Source organism: Schistocerca serialis, chromosome 9 (genome assembly GCF_023864345.2).
Source record: "Schistocerca serialis cubense isolate TAMUIC-IGC-003099 chromosome 9, iqSchSeri2.2, whole genome shotgun sequence".
In the NCBI taxonomy this organism is placed as follows: Eukaryota; Metazoa; Arthropoda; class Insecta; order Orthoptera; family Acrididae; genus Schistocerca; species Schistocerca serialis.
Window position 1 is genome coordinate 413,879,323 of NC_064646.1, and position 18,410 is coordinate 413,897,732.

The window sequence follows — 18,410 nt, forward strand, 5'->3', positions numbered from 1 at the left end:
CTGTTACGCTGATTGTGCGATAATTCTCGCACTTGTCAGCTCTTGCAATTTTGGGAAATGTGTGGGTGATGTTTTTCCGAAAGACAGATGGTATATCGCCAGATTCATATATTCTACACACAAACATGAATAGTGTTTTGTTGTCACTTCCCCCGGTCACTTAACAAAATCTGATGGAATGTTATCTATCCTTCTGCCTTATTCGCTCTTAAGCAGTCCAGAGCTCTTTTAAATTCTCCTATCTAGAGTCCTGTTTCTTCTCCTATTTCTCCTTAGTTCCTCTTATTGCTCGATCAACTTACGACTATCACGGGCTATAGACTTCAAGCCTGTGTCACTCTCTTTTCAACAACTATTTATATGAAAGGGTGCACTCAACGGTGACTCCAAGATACTCAGGGTACTTGTTATGGCCAAGAGTGTTTCCGTTAAGTTTCACTCTGAGCTCCACATTAGCTTGGTTTTTATTCAGATGGAATGCACACACTTCCGTTTTACTTGTACCGTGTTGAAACAGCCACTTTCTAAAATAGGAGCTCGTGACGGCTACATCTTCTGTGAGAATTGTCTCCACTTGCCCGGTATCTTTGGTTCTACAAGCAAGAATGGTACCGTCCAAATAGCAGAATTTTGTTGACATGGTATTGGGGAGATGTATAGGTTGAATAACAGGGGGTCTAACCGCCTTATTGTAGGCACCTTTAGTGCCGGGCGTGAGGGCTTGAGTGCTTTGGTGAGGTCGAGAGCTGTGCAGGCGGTAGCGTACCTAATGGTTGGATCACCCAGTGTCGAGTGAGGAGCCGGAAGAAGTGTGCCACACTATAGGGTAGGGGGGACTATAGGATAGGTCGTCGAACCCTCTAGGGGAGCTAATCCCGAAATGACAGCCCTGTCTTCTTGGTTGGGAGTTGAGTGCAGGGTTGATACTCCTGCTTGTAAAAAACCTGTTATTGCAAATAACTCACCAAGGAATGCCGGACTGTCCCTACGAAGACAAACTGTGCTAGAAAATAAGAATATGGATTTATCGCTGCTTAATTTTGGAACATGGAACGAGCTTACGCTGTTGCAAACATGGGCTATGAATAGTGTTGCAAAAGAGATGCTAAGGTATGGAATGGGAGTTGTTGCACTGCATGAAATCAGGTGCAAGGGAAGATGAGAGCTTTATAAGCAGAAATTCTTCCTGTACTATTCAGGAAAAGATGAAAGACAAGGAGAGTATGGGGTTGCGTTTATAGCCTCCAAGGATATGCGTAGATCTGTTATTGCTTTCACCTCACATAATGAAAGAATATGTACTCTGCGTATGAAAGGCAAATTTCACAATGTGACTCTTGTGAATGTATATACACCTACGGAAGATCAACTACAGGAGGTTTGTGACAGAATACCCAGATATGATTACAAAATACTTCTTGGCGAGTATGAAGCAAAACTGGGAAAGAAGGAGATATTGGAAGTGTGTTTGGCATGGAAAGGCTGCACGATGAAACTAGTAAAAATGGGTTGAGCGTTGCTCAATTTGCTTCTGCAAACAAGCTGAAGTCAGTAAGTACTTGTTTTCCAAGGAAAAGTATCTGCAAAGGGGCATGGAAAATACCAGGAACAAATGAAGCAAACCAAATAGACCATATATTGATATCAAATAGGTGGGCATCCGATATGGAAAATGTGCGCACTTTTCGAGGAGCTAATTCTGATTCTGACCATTACCTAGTTGAAGGCAAAGAGAAACTTGCCATGGTTGCCAGAAGAGGTAGTACCCGAGCAAAGAAATGGAATATAGGACAAATGAAAGGTTGGTCTACTGTTCAGGAGTGCCAGAACATATTGAGACAGGAGCTGCAAACAAAAGATGGTGGAGATGATACGGACAAAGAATGGAACTCTACTAAATATCCCATTAGGACAACAGCACATGAAATACTGGAGGAAATAAGGATCCTTAGGGATGACGTCTGGTGTGATGATGAATGTAGACAGAAATTGGAACAGAAAAAGTAAGCAAGGTTGAAATGCTTATAGCGGAATACTAGATCAAATCAGGCATTATGTAATGAAAACAGAATAGAGGCAGCATGGGTATGTAGGAGGAAAAAAAAAAACTGAAGCCATGAAGAGAATGATAGAGGAGATGGAAGAGCACTACCAAAGGAATGAAAGCAGAAAATTATACAAGAATATTAAAGAAGGAACTCAACAATACAGACCGAAAATAACAGCTTGTGAGGACAACGAGGGAAATATGCTGACAGATTAACAAGATGTCCTGGATAGACGGAGAGGATACATCAAGGGAATTTTGGAGGGCAGCCACTCTATTATAGCGTAGATCCTGAAATCCAGAAACAACATTAGAGGAAGTACAGAACGTAGTGTATTGTCTAAAAATTACAAAGAACCAGGAACTGATGAAATAACTGCAGTACTGATAAAAATGGGGTAACTGATCTTCATAAGGGGATCCATAGATTTATTAAGTTGATATGGAGTCAGGAAAGAATCCCAGAAGAACTGATCTTAGGTGTAATTCAACCAATACACAAGAAAGGAGACAAGACCTGCTGTACAAATTACGAGAAATTACCCTGCTGAATGTAACCTATAGGATCTTCCCTAGCATTATCTACAACAGGCTAGCACTGGGGGAGTATCAGTGTGGATTTCGGCCTAATAGGTCAACAACGGACCAGATATTTGTGTTGAGGCAAATACATAAAATGTACAACATTGAGATTCATAACCATTACGTAGACTTCAAGCAGGCCTCTGACACCCCCGATAGAACACAAATGGTAAATGATTTGCTGCTGTTTGATATACCATCGAAATATGTCTCACTTATTCAAGCAATACTGGCCGGTTCCAAGGTTGCAGTGCGAATGGATGGAGAACTGAGCAAGAGGTTTAGCATTAGCGAAGGAGTCAGACAAAGGGGACGCACTCCCTACAATGCTTTTCAAACTGACTCTTGAAGCAGCCATGCGAAAGCTTCAGATATCTGTTTTCTTTTCCTTTTCTTTTTTGTTGAGATCATCAGTCTTCTGAATGATTTGATGCGGCCCGCCACGAATTCCTCTCCTGTGCCAACCTCTTCATCTCAGAGTAGCACTAGAAACCTAAGTCCTCAATTACTTGCTCGATGTATTCCAATCTCTGGCTTCCTCTACAGTTTTTGCCCTCTTCGATTCTGCACAGAATCTCCTCATTCCCTACCTTATCAGTCCCCCTAATTTTCAACATTCGCCTATAGTACCACATCTCAAATGCTTACATTCTCTTCTGTTCCGGTTTTCACTACCACACAATGCTATGCTCCAGACGTACGTTCTCAGAAATTTCTTCCTCAAATTAAAGCCTATGTTTGATAATAGTAGACTTCTCTTGTCCAGGAATGCTCTTTTTGCCAGTGCTTGTCTGCTTTTGATGTTCTGCTCGCTCCGTCCATCATTGGTTATTTCCTTAACTTCATCTACTTCGTGGCCATCAATCCTGATGTTAAGTTTCTCTCTGTTCTCATTTCTGCTACTTATCCTTACTTTCGTCTTTCTTCGATTTATTCTCAATCAATATTTTGTATTCATTACATTGTTTATTCCATTCAGCATACCATGTAATTCTTCTTCACTTTCACACAAGATACCAATGTCATCAGCGAGTCGTATCATTGGTATCGTTTCACTTTGAATTCTAATACCACTCCTGAACCTTTCTTTTATTTCCATCATTGCTTCATCGATGTACAGATTGAACAGAAGGGGGGAAAGACTACATCCCTGTCTTACATCCTTTTTAATCCGAGCACTTCGTTCTTGGCGCTCCACTCTTATTATTCCCTCTAGGCTCTTCTAGATATTTTACTCGTATATTACCTGTCTCTCTCTCTCTCTACAACTCACCCTACTTTAGTCAGAATTTCTAACATCTTGCCCCATTTTACATTGTCGAACACTTTTTCCACATTGACAAATCCTATGAACGTGTTTTGATTTTTCTTTAGTCTTGCTTCCATTATCAACCGCAACCTCAGAATTCCTTATCGGGTGCCTTTACCTTTTCTAAAGCCAAACTGGTCGTCATTTAGCACATCCTCAATTTTCTTTTACATTCTCCTGCATATTATCCTTGTTAGCAACTTGGATGCATAAGCTGTTAAGCTGACTGTGAGATAATTCTCGCACTTGTCATCTCTCGCAGTCTTTGGAATTGTGGATGATATTTTTTCAATAGTCAGACGGTATGTCGTCAGACACATTTTACCCATCAACTTGAAGAGTCGATTTGTTGCCACTTCCCCCAATGATTTTAGAAATTCTGATGGAATGTTATCTTCCCCTTTTGCCTTATTTGATCTTAAGTTCTCCAAAGCTCTCTTAAATTCTGATTTTAATACTGCATCTCCTATCTCTGCGAAGTCGACTCCTGTTTCTTCTTCTATCGTAGCAGACATATATTCCCCCTCATAGAGTCCTTCAGTGTGTTCTTTTCATCTACCCACACTCTCCTCTGCGTTTAGCAGTGGAACTCCCGTTGAACTCTTTATGCTACCACCTTTGCTTTTAATGTCACCGAAAGTTATTTTGACTTTCCTACATGCTGAGACGGTCCTTCCGACAGTCATTTCCTTTTCGATTTCTTCGTCTTCACATTTTTCATGCAGCCATTACGTCTCAGTTTCCCTGCACTTTCTATTTGTTTCATTCCTCAGCGACTTGTATTTCTGTATTCCTGGATTTTCCTGAACTTTTTTGTACTTCTTTCTTTCATCGAACAACTGCAGTATTCTTCTGTTACCCATGGTTTTTTCACAGTTACCATCTTTGCACGTATGTTTGACTTTCCAAGTTCAGTGATGGCCCTTTTTAGAGATGTCTGTTCTTCTTCAACTGTAGTGCCTACTGAGCTATTCCTTATTGATGTATCTATAGCCTCAGAACTTCAAGCGTTTCTCATCTCTTAGTACTTCCGTATCCCACTTCCTTGCCTACTGATTCTTCCTTACTAACCTCTTGGACCTCAGTCTACTCTTAATCACTACTGAATTCTGATCTGAGTCTATATACGCTGCTGGGTACGCCTTACAATCCAGTATCTGATTTCGGAAACTCTGTCTGACGTTGGTGTAATATAGCTGAAATTTTTCCCCATCACTCGGTCTTTTCCACAGAGTGTTCGCTATTACTATCTGAAATTCATTACAGAACTCAGTCAGTCTTTCCCACCTCTCATTCCTTGTCCCAAGCCCATATTCTCCTGTAACCCTTTCTTCTACTCCTTTCCCTACAACTGCATTCCAGTCCCCGATGACTACTAGATTTTCATCTCCATTTACGTACAATATTACAGTGTCTGGTTAGATAAGCACAAACTGGACTCAGATACGCGCCTATGCTGATGATGTATCAGTTGTTAGTGGAAGGAGGATATCACTAAAGAGGACAATAAGCTTAGCTGAAAGAAGCCACAGAACCTAGACTAGGTACATGCATTTCATAACTTGGATAGACTTTTAGCAGACGGTTTGAATTTTGAACATGTGCAGAACTTTGACTATTTGGGCTCTAATATTAACAGAATTTATTCCATGTCAACTGAAATAAAACTGCGCATCCTATGTCGTAATAGATGCTTCCAGATGTTTAAGAAATTGTTTGCCTCTATATTATTAAATACGCAGCTGAAGCTGCAACTATATAAGGTCATGATCAGGCCAGTTGTAACCAATGGATGCGAAACATGGACCCTAACGAGTGTTGATAAGCAGCAGTTCAGGATATTTTAACCTGGAGTGCTGTGCAAGATCTATGGGGTAGTTCAGGATAATAATGGTTTTTCTGGAGATCTAGGACGAATGCTGAGCTGGATCGTCTCATACAAGGAGCTGACAACGTAAGAGTTACAAAACGTACAAGAATAGCCTAGCTTGGACATGTCCTCTGGATGGATACAGGAAAAACAAGTAAAAATATTTTTGAATGGAGGCCACAAGGAAGAAGACAGAGAGGAAAACCACGAAAACGGTGAATAAATCATGTGGAAGAAGATATAAAATCTCTCAGCGATGAACCGCGCTGGAGAGGGCATAACGGAGGAAACTTGTTGATGAGACTAAAATCAACACAGAGTTGTAATGGCGTGAGAAAAAGAGGGAACAGGGGGTCTAAGACGGAACCCTGTGGCGGACCACGACTTAATTTTCTCTCCTTGCATTTTCTCCCAAGTGGACCCATTAATACCTATTGTTTAACTTATAATTAACCATGGTGTTGATGAGAGTTACAGTTTTTCGGCATTGGATTGTTTCCAGTAACTTTTATATCAGACTTTCTCTCCAGACTGTCATAGACTGCACCTAGGTCTACGAACGCTACAGATATCTTCACGTTTTCTTAGAAATCAGCCTCTCGCGTTCGTAGTAGAATAGTACCAGTGCATCCCGGGCTACGCTAAATGAGCTAGAACGAATCATCACCCAGACCAAATGCTGGATTTCCTGGCTACAAACACGAAGAAAAATCAAAACTTGTCGTGTATCCCAACACGTTCCAGCGGCTGGCATTTTTATGCTCTATCCCGAACAATAGTGCAAATTTTTACTGGAAAGCCTCTATTAGCTTGCAGTCAATCTCTGTACAGTTAGAACTGACAAGGAAAATCACGTGAATTTCGATTTTTTATAATAACTAATTTTGTGCAGTCATCATTTCCCATGAAACATGTACCAATTTACACCTAACGAGTATTCATCTCGGTGTTCTTCTTTTAGAGGGTTTTTTTGGAGTTAATTTACCGTGGCTGCTTGTCCCATTCTGCTAGTTATCTCACGCTGCTCATCGCTACAGCCTGTAATATGTGTATTACATCTCCCCTGATTGCGGCATAACTCTTTACGTTTACCTTCACGGAAGTACTCGTAAAAAAAAAGAACGGAGTTGTCATTACGTCACAAACTTGAAGCCGACGTTCGCCATCTTACATAGTCCAAAACATTAGGTTCACCGCATTTGCACCTCCATGGATCACTACAGTGGTATTTCCCTGTGATGTCACTCTGACGTGCCCGTGTCCAGTTTCGACCGTTGGTGCTGTATATCAACTTTAGTGATCGTTTCTAAAATAGTAGCTGGTGCTTCGATTGTTTGGACTAGTAGTTGTTTCATCAAAAAAGCCAGTACGCCTCGATTACAGGTGTACTAATCGATCCCATCGAAATCACATTTCATTCTTGAGTCGATCAATATTTTCTGTTGTATATATGAATTACGATTGCGCTGTTTACTTTTATTCTTTCCTGTGTTTTTCATTGCCTACCAGATCACAAACGCTCCGACATTCGAGCCACACTGTATCTATGGTCTCGCCTCCGCACAACACACGGCTACGTGAACGTCCAGCACCTCAAGCTCTAAATTCCTCCAGCATAGGTTAGATTTAAGAATTCACACACATTTGAACGTTTTGTGTGTCTGTGTGTGTGTGTGTGTGTGTGTGTGTGTGTGTGTAAAGTTTACGTCATCACTCTTTTCGTCATGCTTACCTGCAGCTCTGAGCAGCACTCCATCCGCTTCACAGTACAGTTATTCCCTAAAAAAAAAAAAAAAAAAAAAAAAAAAAAAAAAAAAAAAAAAAAAATGGTGAAAAATCCACTACACTTGAACTGGAACAATGGAGTACATAATTAAAATAGCAGAAAGAAATGACATTCATTACCCCACATTAAGGATGTATGGAGCACAAACAGAGGTTCACAATGCTGCGAACAAAGTTTTGGTCACTCACCTAGTGATATAAAATGCCTGATAGCCAGCAAAGTAAAATTTGAAACTAAACCGAAAACTACACATATTCCGCAGAAGACCATCGAGTATCATTGTAATGTGTAAATAAAAAACTAATAAATGATCAGTATGGAGGTATTTATAAATAAAAATGATGCTAGTATAAAATGACTCGTTCCACATCATTACGACTTGTCACGCAAATGATAAATGGACCATTAAACTAATTTGTTATCTAACTAACTCACTAACTAACTATTGGTATATCACAAAGCGTGGTATAGACTTCTACAATCTGAAAAACCTCTAAATGAAAATCAGAAGTATAATGAAGCAGATGATCAAAGTAGACGTACAATCCAATTGTGATATATATGCTATTGCTGTAAAAGTAGGCCTGTGTGTTATATGGGTTAGGTTATTATTGTTATTATTACTAAAAGAAATGTTACAGCAAGATATCCATTTTATGGACTCCAAGCGTTCGAGACCATTAACTAAATCACACTTACGGTATTCTACAATGCAGGAATTTTTTTTAAATATTTCGTTTTTTTACCCTGTAAACCACTATTATCGGTCACAACTGAATGACATATCATAGGTAAGATTCTGAAGTGAGCAGATGTGTACACTGCGGACGAACTTATAAAGCAAGAAATCTGTTCTATAAGGGAATATATCTCTATGCAGTTCTGTATCTTTGAAATTCCAAAAGTCGTTCAGTTTTTGACAGGAATAAGATACGATAGGATGTCTTGTTTCTTTCCTCATTTAACACGTTTATGGGCTAGCAAAGCACACATAGTTAAGTTTTTTTGCAAATGTCAACATTAAAAATGTTGTGCATGCGAGATGAAAGCTGAAAATGTAACGAACAAGAAGCTTTACCACTAATCAAACAAATATTGGTTGCAACTTCATTTGCTGGTGATAGAAATACAGTAAAAATGGAATTCAAATGATTACGAAAGAATGAGTTTCACATCACTTCCTTCTCTTCTTCGTTATACAAAACATATCATCAAAAAACAAGTTACATTAATGAGGTCAAGCGTGTCGTATTTCAGAGCAAATAAGCATTCAAGAACAGAAAAACATTCGAAATTACATTCTTGGCAGTGTGCTGTTCATGTAACGACTGAAATTTCTAGTATTTAAAATTCTCTTCCGTGCATATGACAGAAATAATGAACGAGAAGCAACCTTAAACAGCCGCATTCTAGTGTCTTGGACTATTTAGGATGGCGTCATTCCCCGCCCACTCTCGCTTCAAGACAATGCACAGCATAAGTCTCGCATTCAGGAACAGGAAAGCACTCGACATTACCTTCCTGAAACCATGCTATTCATGTAAGCATTGTAATTTTTAGTATTTAAAAGGTTCTTGCGTACATATGACAGATATAATGAACAAGGATCAGTCGTAAATGAGTAGTCTGCTAATATTTTGGGTTATTTAAGATGGCGTCAGGCCCCGTCCACTCCAAGACAACGTAAAACGCAAGCCTATAGCACCATTTTCCTTCCATTTCCACCTCCATGTACACTGATGTTCAGAAAAAAAGAGAAGACCTTGAACGACTAGAGATAGGACGTTCATATTCACAGGACATGTACATTAGTGTGTTTTCCAGAAATGATTACCATTTCAGTCACCCCAGTTCAGCATGTGTCCTGTTGCCTAGTAGGCACAGAGTCCACCATGGGCCCTGATAACTTGTTCCGTGCTTGATGGCATCGATGTACATAAGGCACAAATGATGTCCAGTTTTATAGCCATCCATGCTCCGATCACTTGGTTCCAAACTTCATCTGTGCTGATTGACACTGGGTCGCAGCACTGTAATCGTCATTTCCCCATATCCTGCACATTTTCGACTGGCGACGTCTGGTGGCCTGGCCGGCCAGTGCAGAAGGTTAACATCCTGTGACACCAAGAAGACAAATGTTCATGCAGAAACTTGGGCCACACATATTGTCTTGCTGAAAAATGACGTCTGGGGGGTTGTGCAGAAAAGGTATGGCTACGGTTCACAGGATGTCATTCACGTAGGTCACTGGTTACAGTACCCTGGACAGGCTTTAATTGTGTTTAGTGGTTGTACCCAATAGCACCCCACACTATAAGGCCTTCAACTGGCGCTGTGAGTGCAGTCAGTGTGATGCTGAAAACCTGTCTGTGGTGAACTAAAATGCAGCCATAATTTTCAAACAAAAAGAACCTGGATCCATCCAAAAACATTATCTGATGTCATTCCTGTCCGCAGTGACATTGTTTCATACACCATTGCCGTCTAGCATGTTTCTCCACGTTCGTCAAAAGTAGGCCAACAAGTGGACGACATGCATGTAACCCATGCCGTAATAAACGGCGACGCATTGTCACTCTCCATAGTGTATGATGTGTTACAGTGTTATGCTGTTGCCCAGAGCCGAGGAGCTTGTAGATCTATCCTGCAAAGCCATTCGGATGAGGTGATGATATTCTCGGGAGGTGGTCTGGATGGTGCGACCTGACCCACCTCGTCATGTTCTATGGCCTTCCATGAATCATTCTGCACTGCCGAAACAATTCGTCCCACATGAACAGCAATTTCCCAGATTGATGAGTCACATTCTCTCATGCCAGTAATGTGCCCTCTTTCAAACTCTCTGATTTGATGGTACTGATTGCATGTACATCTGTGATGCATCCTGAATGTCTGCCCAAGTCACACAGATCCATTACCTTCGGTTTGTAGCAACAACGAGAACTGCAGCCACATTTTACCAGCAAGTGGTACCAGATTGCGTTGGTAGGTTCTGGCTCAGCTCTGACTCACTACCTCACTCAGATAGTCTCCATAAATTCGGACCCTGGAATGATAAATTCATTAACAAAAAAGGTTCAAATTTTTACATTGTGAATTCATTAGATTTTTTATAATTTTTAATGTCCACATGATAATGTGTCTATTTTGTTTTCCAAAACATACCTTTTCTCATCATGAGGACTCAAGACGTATATTTCATGTTTTCCACTTCGAATCATATTAATTCTTCTGTACTGTACTCTGTTATTAAACAAACAATATTTATAATCTTCTAAGTTTATTCTATTTTTGACAATATATTTGTCAACTTCTTTATATTTTTTTCTATTTCATTGCCAATTTTATAAGTACACATTTTTGTTCTCAGACCACAAAATTCTTCCATTATATTTCCATTGCATTCATCTCTCATTTTTCCTACAAGTTTCTTGTTAACTTGTGGAATATCATAAATGTTTTTCTCAGGATAATCAGGGATGTCATATTTATCAATTGTCGATTACATATCTTCATAAAAATCTTCAGTTTATATATTATATATATAACTGTCTGTATCTTGATAACACAATTCAATATCTTCTCTATATTTTGTTTCCCTTTTTCTGTAGTGAAAATCATACATCCGTTCTCTAGATAAATCAGGTATACTCATTCCAACATAGATTGGTTTATTAAATGTGATTTTTTTCTTATTCATATGAATGGCAGCAAGATTTTCATTAAATATAGTTCATGCTTTAAGGATGCAGGTTACTTTTCCAGCTCAATATTATGTAAAAATAACACCTATTTCTTTCGGGCACTGTTTGTAACGTATATGTTTCACAGATTTTTTTGTTGATGTTATGTAATGCAGCAAACGTTCTAAACAAATTAGAAGTATGTTGAATATTTTGGTACCTGTTTAGGGTTATTAAAAATTACAAAGAAATTTATGCAATTTCGTTTTTTAAAGTGCTTCCTCAAATTGAGGTACTATTTTATCCAATGTTATACATCTTAAGGAGATCAAATTTTTACCAGATATGCGTGATATGATGGCTGAGGAAATAGACTTATTTAGTTCCACCTATTATGTATATCGCAAGGTTAAAAAAATCACATCTTACATTTAAATTTTTATAATATTTTTCCTAACAAAAATGTTATTTTTTTATAATTTAACTGATTCTACAATAAAGCTTGGTCTACTACATAAGTATGGAATATTACAAGTTACAGAAAAAAAATTAGCAGTGATTTATAAACTTTAGGAAATATTTGTACCTGAATTCTGAAAAATACACCTTGCAGGAAATTGCGAATTAAGATACGAGTCCAATTATACTGAACCGAGTGAGGAGGCGCAGTGGTTAGCACACTGGACTCGCATTCAGGAGGACGACAGTTCAATCCCACGTCCAGCCATCCTGATTTAGGTTTCCCGTGATTTTCCTAAATTTCTCCAGGCAAATGCCAGGATGGTTCCTCTGAAAGGGCATGGCAGACTTCCTTCCTCTTCCTTCCCTATTCCGATGAGACCGATGACCACGCTGTTTGGTCTTTTCCCCCAAACAACCCAACTCCAACCTAATTATACTGTTCCTCAGAACATTCCTGAAGCATAGTCTTCATCCTGCAGCATTTATTCACCTTCAAGCTTCCTCTTGACATTCCTTTAAGCACTTCTTGCTTCTTTGGTAACTTGAATAGCGAATCTTTTGGCTTCAAGCACCTGTGGTCTGTCAAATGCAAGCAGTTGATCTTCCATATTAGTGGCACATTTTATGCCTAAATTTTTCGGAATTACAACCTTCCCATCACTCAATCATTGAAACATATTACTGCATCTAGTACACCAACTTTTGATGTATTTAGTTCTACAAAAACATTCTTGTGTAATCTTTCCCATATGCAATGGTTGAAACGTTCATTTGTATTCTGAGTGCCACCAGGAAGACATTTATTAAGCAAAGCAGGGTTACTCTGGTCTCTAAAAATTGGTTTTATTTCATCCATAACATGCTCAGGAAGGGAATGCTTATGATGGTATATTTGACCACTTTCTCTGGCTTTTTGCAAATTCCATGAACAGGTTGGTCATCTGTGGACAAATTATGAAAGTAGGTGGCCTGTAGAGCTTTTCTCATTGCTTTAACATCATTCAGAGGTGCAGGTTGTCTAATAGCCAGTCCATAATAACTCTGAAGGTCTATTTCAGCTTCTGTCAATCTGCCTCAGCCAGACAGAGATTTTCCATCAGACACCAACTTTCTTTTCTCTTTGTAGCTTCCTCAATCTAGCACCCATCCTCTTTTGCATGTCCACAACACTCCAGTTTTGTTACCAAGGTATCACCATAAGCTAATGAAAGCTTTAGAGTCCCAATCGTCTAGGTATGTTAAAAATGGGCACTGACCTCTGCAATATTTTTAGAGCTCCATCACACTCCATACCTCCACTATCACCATCATAATTCTTAGAACACTGATGTTCAATATGTCCTTCATTGTTACCATGGCAGGTGTGGCAGTACTTAGAAAAGTACTCAACAACAACAGCTTTTCCATTCTCAGAAAAGTAGAACTTACAACACCATTCAAGGAATGGTGTCCTCGACATTTCCATGTCCCATCAAGTGCAACAGCAATGTCCCTGTTTCCACTAATATTTACAGTTCCTTCTACTGCATGTTTCATAGATGCTTTAGACACAACCATCAAGGTACCTAAAAGTATTTTTGTGTACTTACCGAACCTACTGGGAGGAGGAAGGTCCCTCAAACCAAAAAACGTTTGGGCAGCATTTTTTTTTCTTTTTCCTATTGCACACATTGCATACACTAACTTCCAATTCACACCATTGAATTATGTACGATGTTCGAACTCATTTTCGAGGTACATTTATTGCAAGACCTACACAAAATAACTAATTTTGACACTAAACACTTCCTGCTACTTCGTTGTTCAGTTACTTCCAGACAGCCTACATGATCACATTGTTTAAATTTCGCCACTACTTTTATCAAAAAAGATAAGATGCCCTCATCATCAACGACAAATCCACTAACACAAAAATTTGAATCACCAGGAGGCATGCCATGTGGAAATTTCTTCTCTGAAGAACTGATACATAGCTTACTTCAAACTGTGTGGCTTGCTTTTGTTTGTGTACTGGTTACCACGGAATTTCCTTTTATTGAATTTCTTGGTGCATGGCATAGTTCGTATTTATGGCACTCTAAGGGATATGTACTTCCAGAAACATATGTAGCACTTGGGCAACAAACATTCAGTAACATGTGAGCAAACTGCTTCAGCAAAACAAAAGTAAATACACCTACATCTACTTATACATCATACACCGCAGGCCACCTATTGGTGTGTGGCGAAGGGTACATTCAGTACCACTGTCTCATCCCTCCAACCCTGTTCCACTCACGAATAGTGTATGGGAAGAGTGATTGTTGCTAAGCTTCTGTATTGGCTCTAATTTGTCGAGTTTTCCCTTCGTGGGCAATGTGGGGGGAAGTATTATGTTGTCTGACTCCTCCTGAAAAGTGCTGTCCAGAAATTTCAGCAGTAAATCTCTTTATGACGCGCAACGTCTCTCTTGTAACGTCTGCCAGTAGAGTTTGTTTAGCATCTCCATAACACTCTCTCGCCAGCTAAACGATCCCGTGACGAAACGCGCCGTTCTTCGTTGGATCATCTCTAACAGTCCTACTTGATAGGGATCCCAGATAGATGAACAATACTCAAGAATTGGGCGAACAAGCGCCTTATAAGTTACTTCTTCTGAGGATGAGTTACATTTCCTTGAGATTCTTCCGATGAATCTAAGTCTTGTGTCTAATTTTGTCACTGTTTTATATGGTCATTCCATGTAAAGTCGCTCTGGATAGTTACGCCTGGATATTTTACAGCAAACGCTGTCTCCAGCTGTTTGTCATCAGTAGTGCAGCTGTACAGTAGTGGACTTACTTTCCTATGTATGCACAATATGTTACATTTATTTACATTCAGGCTCAACTGGCAGAGTCTGCACCATTCATCAATTCTCTGTAAGTTGTTTTGCAAATTCTTACTATCTTCTGGCGTTGCTACTTTGGCATAAACAACTGCCTTAAAGAGCATCTGACACTTTCTACTATATCATTTACATATATTGTGAACAGCAACGGTCCTATCACACTTCCCTGTGTTACTCCAGATATTACCTTTACATCTGTCGATTTAGTTCCGATAAGAGCGACTTGTTGAGTTCTACCTGCAATAAATACCCTGAATCCTTAAAGTACAGTGTTGTGGATTGGCAGGAGACCAACCCACAAAATTGAGAGGAAGCCGAGACGCACGTGTTTAAGCTCATGCAGGCTGGCATGAGGTCTGGAACAGGACAAGGTAATTAGAACTTAGAAAAAAGGAGGAAACTGGTGGAATACTTAACTTTAATCCATTAATATTGAACGTAGCTCTTGTCTGTACATTCTTTACAATATCAATAGCAACTGATAATGGCGCCTTGCTAGGTCGTAGCAAATGACGTAGCTGAAGGCTATGCTAACCATCGTCTTGGCAAATGAGAACGTATTTTGTCAGTGAACCATCGTTAGCAAAGTCGGTTGTACAACTGGGGCGAGTGCTAGGAAGTCTCTCTAGACCTGCCGTGTGGCGGCGCTCGGTCTGCAATCACTGATAGTGGCGACACGCGGGTCCGTATACTAACGGACCGCGGCCGATTTGAAGGCTACCACCTAGCAAGTGTGGTGTCTGGTGGTGACACCACATACAGCTTTCCTATTATCACATTCTTCTCCATCTGACACTGATTTTATATCAGCTGTATTTCTAATATATTGCCAAAGAATGGATTATTCATAAGTTAATGGAAATCTTATTCACATTAATTTTTGGCTTTGGTTCTCATTTCTGTATTTAAATCTGAATACCTCTTCAAACTAACTGATTGCTTAAATTTTAAAACTATGTATTTTTGTTAATTACCTTCCAAATGGTAAATACTGTTTAAGATTTCTATAATGAATCATACACTTATTTTCTGTTTGCAAAGTAGTTAACAATTTGCTTTGTTTAGTTCCAGGCACAATTTTATTTTCAGGAGCTAATGGTATATCTTTATGTAAATCATGTAGTTCTTTTGGACACTCTAAATCTACTTCAACACTCTACCCAATTTTATCAGTGTCTGATATTTTGCTTATTTTTGTACAATCAAAATTATTTCGTTCATTCCATTCCATAAGGTAAGTACCGATTCATAACATAACAATTTAAATAATTTGCATCTAAATATGCTAGATAATTTGATATCTTTCTATTATCAAAATCCTTCATATGTTTTTGTTTGTCTTTCTATATCATTTACAACACTGTGGTAATCCTCCTCTTATTTCTTTTCAACTATTAAAATCATATCATAATGATGTAATAGATCAAGTGGTTATTTAACCATTTTCAACATTGCATTCCAAGATACTCCTGGTGCAGTGAAATAACAAATTGGGTCTAAATCATTTGCTTTTTCTGAAATTTTTAGGTGTATGTCAGACAGTAACAATACAACAGTTTTAAGACCTACATCATGATACACATCTAGATTTTTAATATTCAGTTTTTTCCTAACTATTTTTTTGCATGTTTACACTTTTCATCACTTATTTCACAGTTGCTCCTTTTACTATAAAATTATTCTTTTCCTAGTAATTCTGTCTCTTCAAATGTTTTCCAGGAATCCATGTAATCATATTGATATACATTGATCACTAAATTTATTAACTCATCTGTGAAAAATTTTCTGAACTTTTTCGTTCGATCTCTTTTTCAATTTGGTGAAAGTTTATCAAGTGAAGAAGCCTTAAATTTAAATGTGTCAATAAATCTGATTGTTAATCTTTCTGTTCTCTTACCAAAACTAATATATCTGTCTTCATTGTTTGGTATTAAGCCTATTTCTTTCTTGTCATAAACAAGTTCTTTCAGAAACAGATGTGAATCATATCCTGATAAATTATGTAAAGAGATTGGTATAAACTCAGATGTTTTAACTGTAAATTACATTTACTAAATATTCGATTTATAAATTTTTCTGTTGAATGATCGTGTTGATGAACCTTCCTATTTTTTACTGAATAATGTCAATTATACAATGTACATTTTTTCGATCTTGCATATCTTGATTGTTCTTCAGGAGCTAGTGGTTCCATTTCCACAACTTCTGAATCCATTCTTCCAATTCCTTCAACGACATTGTTCTATATTCTATAAATTCTTATGGCAGTTTGGCCTTCTATAAACAGCAGGATTTTATAGCATTCATTTACATATTTAATAATAATAAGAATCCATTTGGTTCATGTTTTTTATATTTTGACTTCAATATAAACTTTCAAAATTCACATAAATAACAAATGGATTTTTCTGTGTATGTTGTTCCTTTTTAAAACTTGGATAGGAACTGATCCGTGGCATTTCTACTTTTGTTGTTTTGTTAATTAAACAACTTGATGTATGATTATGTAATTTTTCTTTACTAATGGAATGGAGTAAACACATATCACAAATAAATTTTACCTCTTCCTGTTTATTAATTTCACTCACAACAAGCCTAGATAAATGTTTTGTTCAACAACAGTATGAATTGTTTTCATTCTTGAAATAAATCAAATTTAGCATGATTCACTTTCTTGCTTTCCATAAATTTTAATGGATAACGTTATAGTTTTCATAAAAGGACTAAACATTGATAGATACAATTATTTTTTATTTTCAGTTTTAGCAATATGATGAACCACCACAGGAAATTCAAAGTTTCAAGTTTCTGACCAAGATCAAGACTAACATTTTTATATTTTGTGACTCTTTCGGAATTTTTATCTGCAGGATATAAAGCAGATTTTGTAGTCCACAGAAAACATTTTTGATCTATATTTTTTACATTAATAGATACTTTTTTATCTTTTATTGTATCTCATAATTAAGTGTAAGATGGTCCTCTCAATGGAACGTATCTGCTAATTCCAAGTCATAAACCAATGATTCTATTTAATGACCATCCTCATCCATGAACTTGAAAATCACCCATCCAAGAAAAATATTTTGTTTATCAGTCTTCCATCTTTTAATTATTAAATTATTTGGTGCTTACAAAAATCTCTGTTATTTTCTATCCACAATTTGTTCTTAGATTATCTTTTAAAATTTTCATAATTTTCGGTTTTATCACAGTTAATAAATGATTAGGATAAATTGAGCTTATACATTTTCAGAAGTTATAGTTTGTAATCTTTTTTTTCAAATGCAGTATAAACTAGATAATCTCTCCTGGATTCTCAAATTAATTAGTATAAAAGGGAAGTAATAAACCTTTATTAGTTGTAGTTTTTTGTTTCAGAAGCACATTGTTAGAAAATGGAAATATTTTTACAGTGGTTCATCATCATTACTTCTAGATTTTTGTTTGTCGAAGATGTCATTAAAATGGAAATATTTTTTCAATGGTTTATCTTCATTGTATTGCATTATACTGTGTGAAACTGGGGACATAGAAATGATGGAGAGGCTTCATCCCCACCATAGCCCTCAGTGGTTCACAACCGCATGTGCGACTACAGCAGAGGAGTGTAATCCAATATCTGCATGGTAGATTAATTATGGTATATGCATTCATTCATGGAGATAGTGTTTGTGAAGCAATCGCTGACATAGTGTAACTGAGGCAGAATAAGGGGAACCAGTATTCTGTTAATTACCCTAAGTGATGTACTACTATCAAAAAAGTGTTTAAAGGAAAGAAAGTTTAGAATAACCTTCCT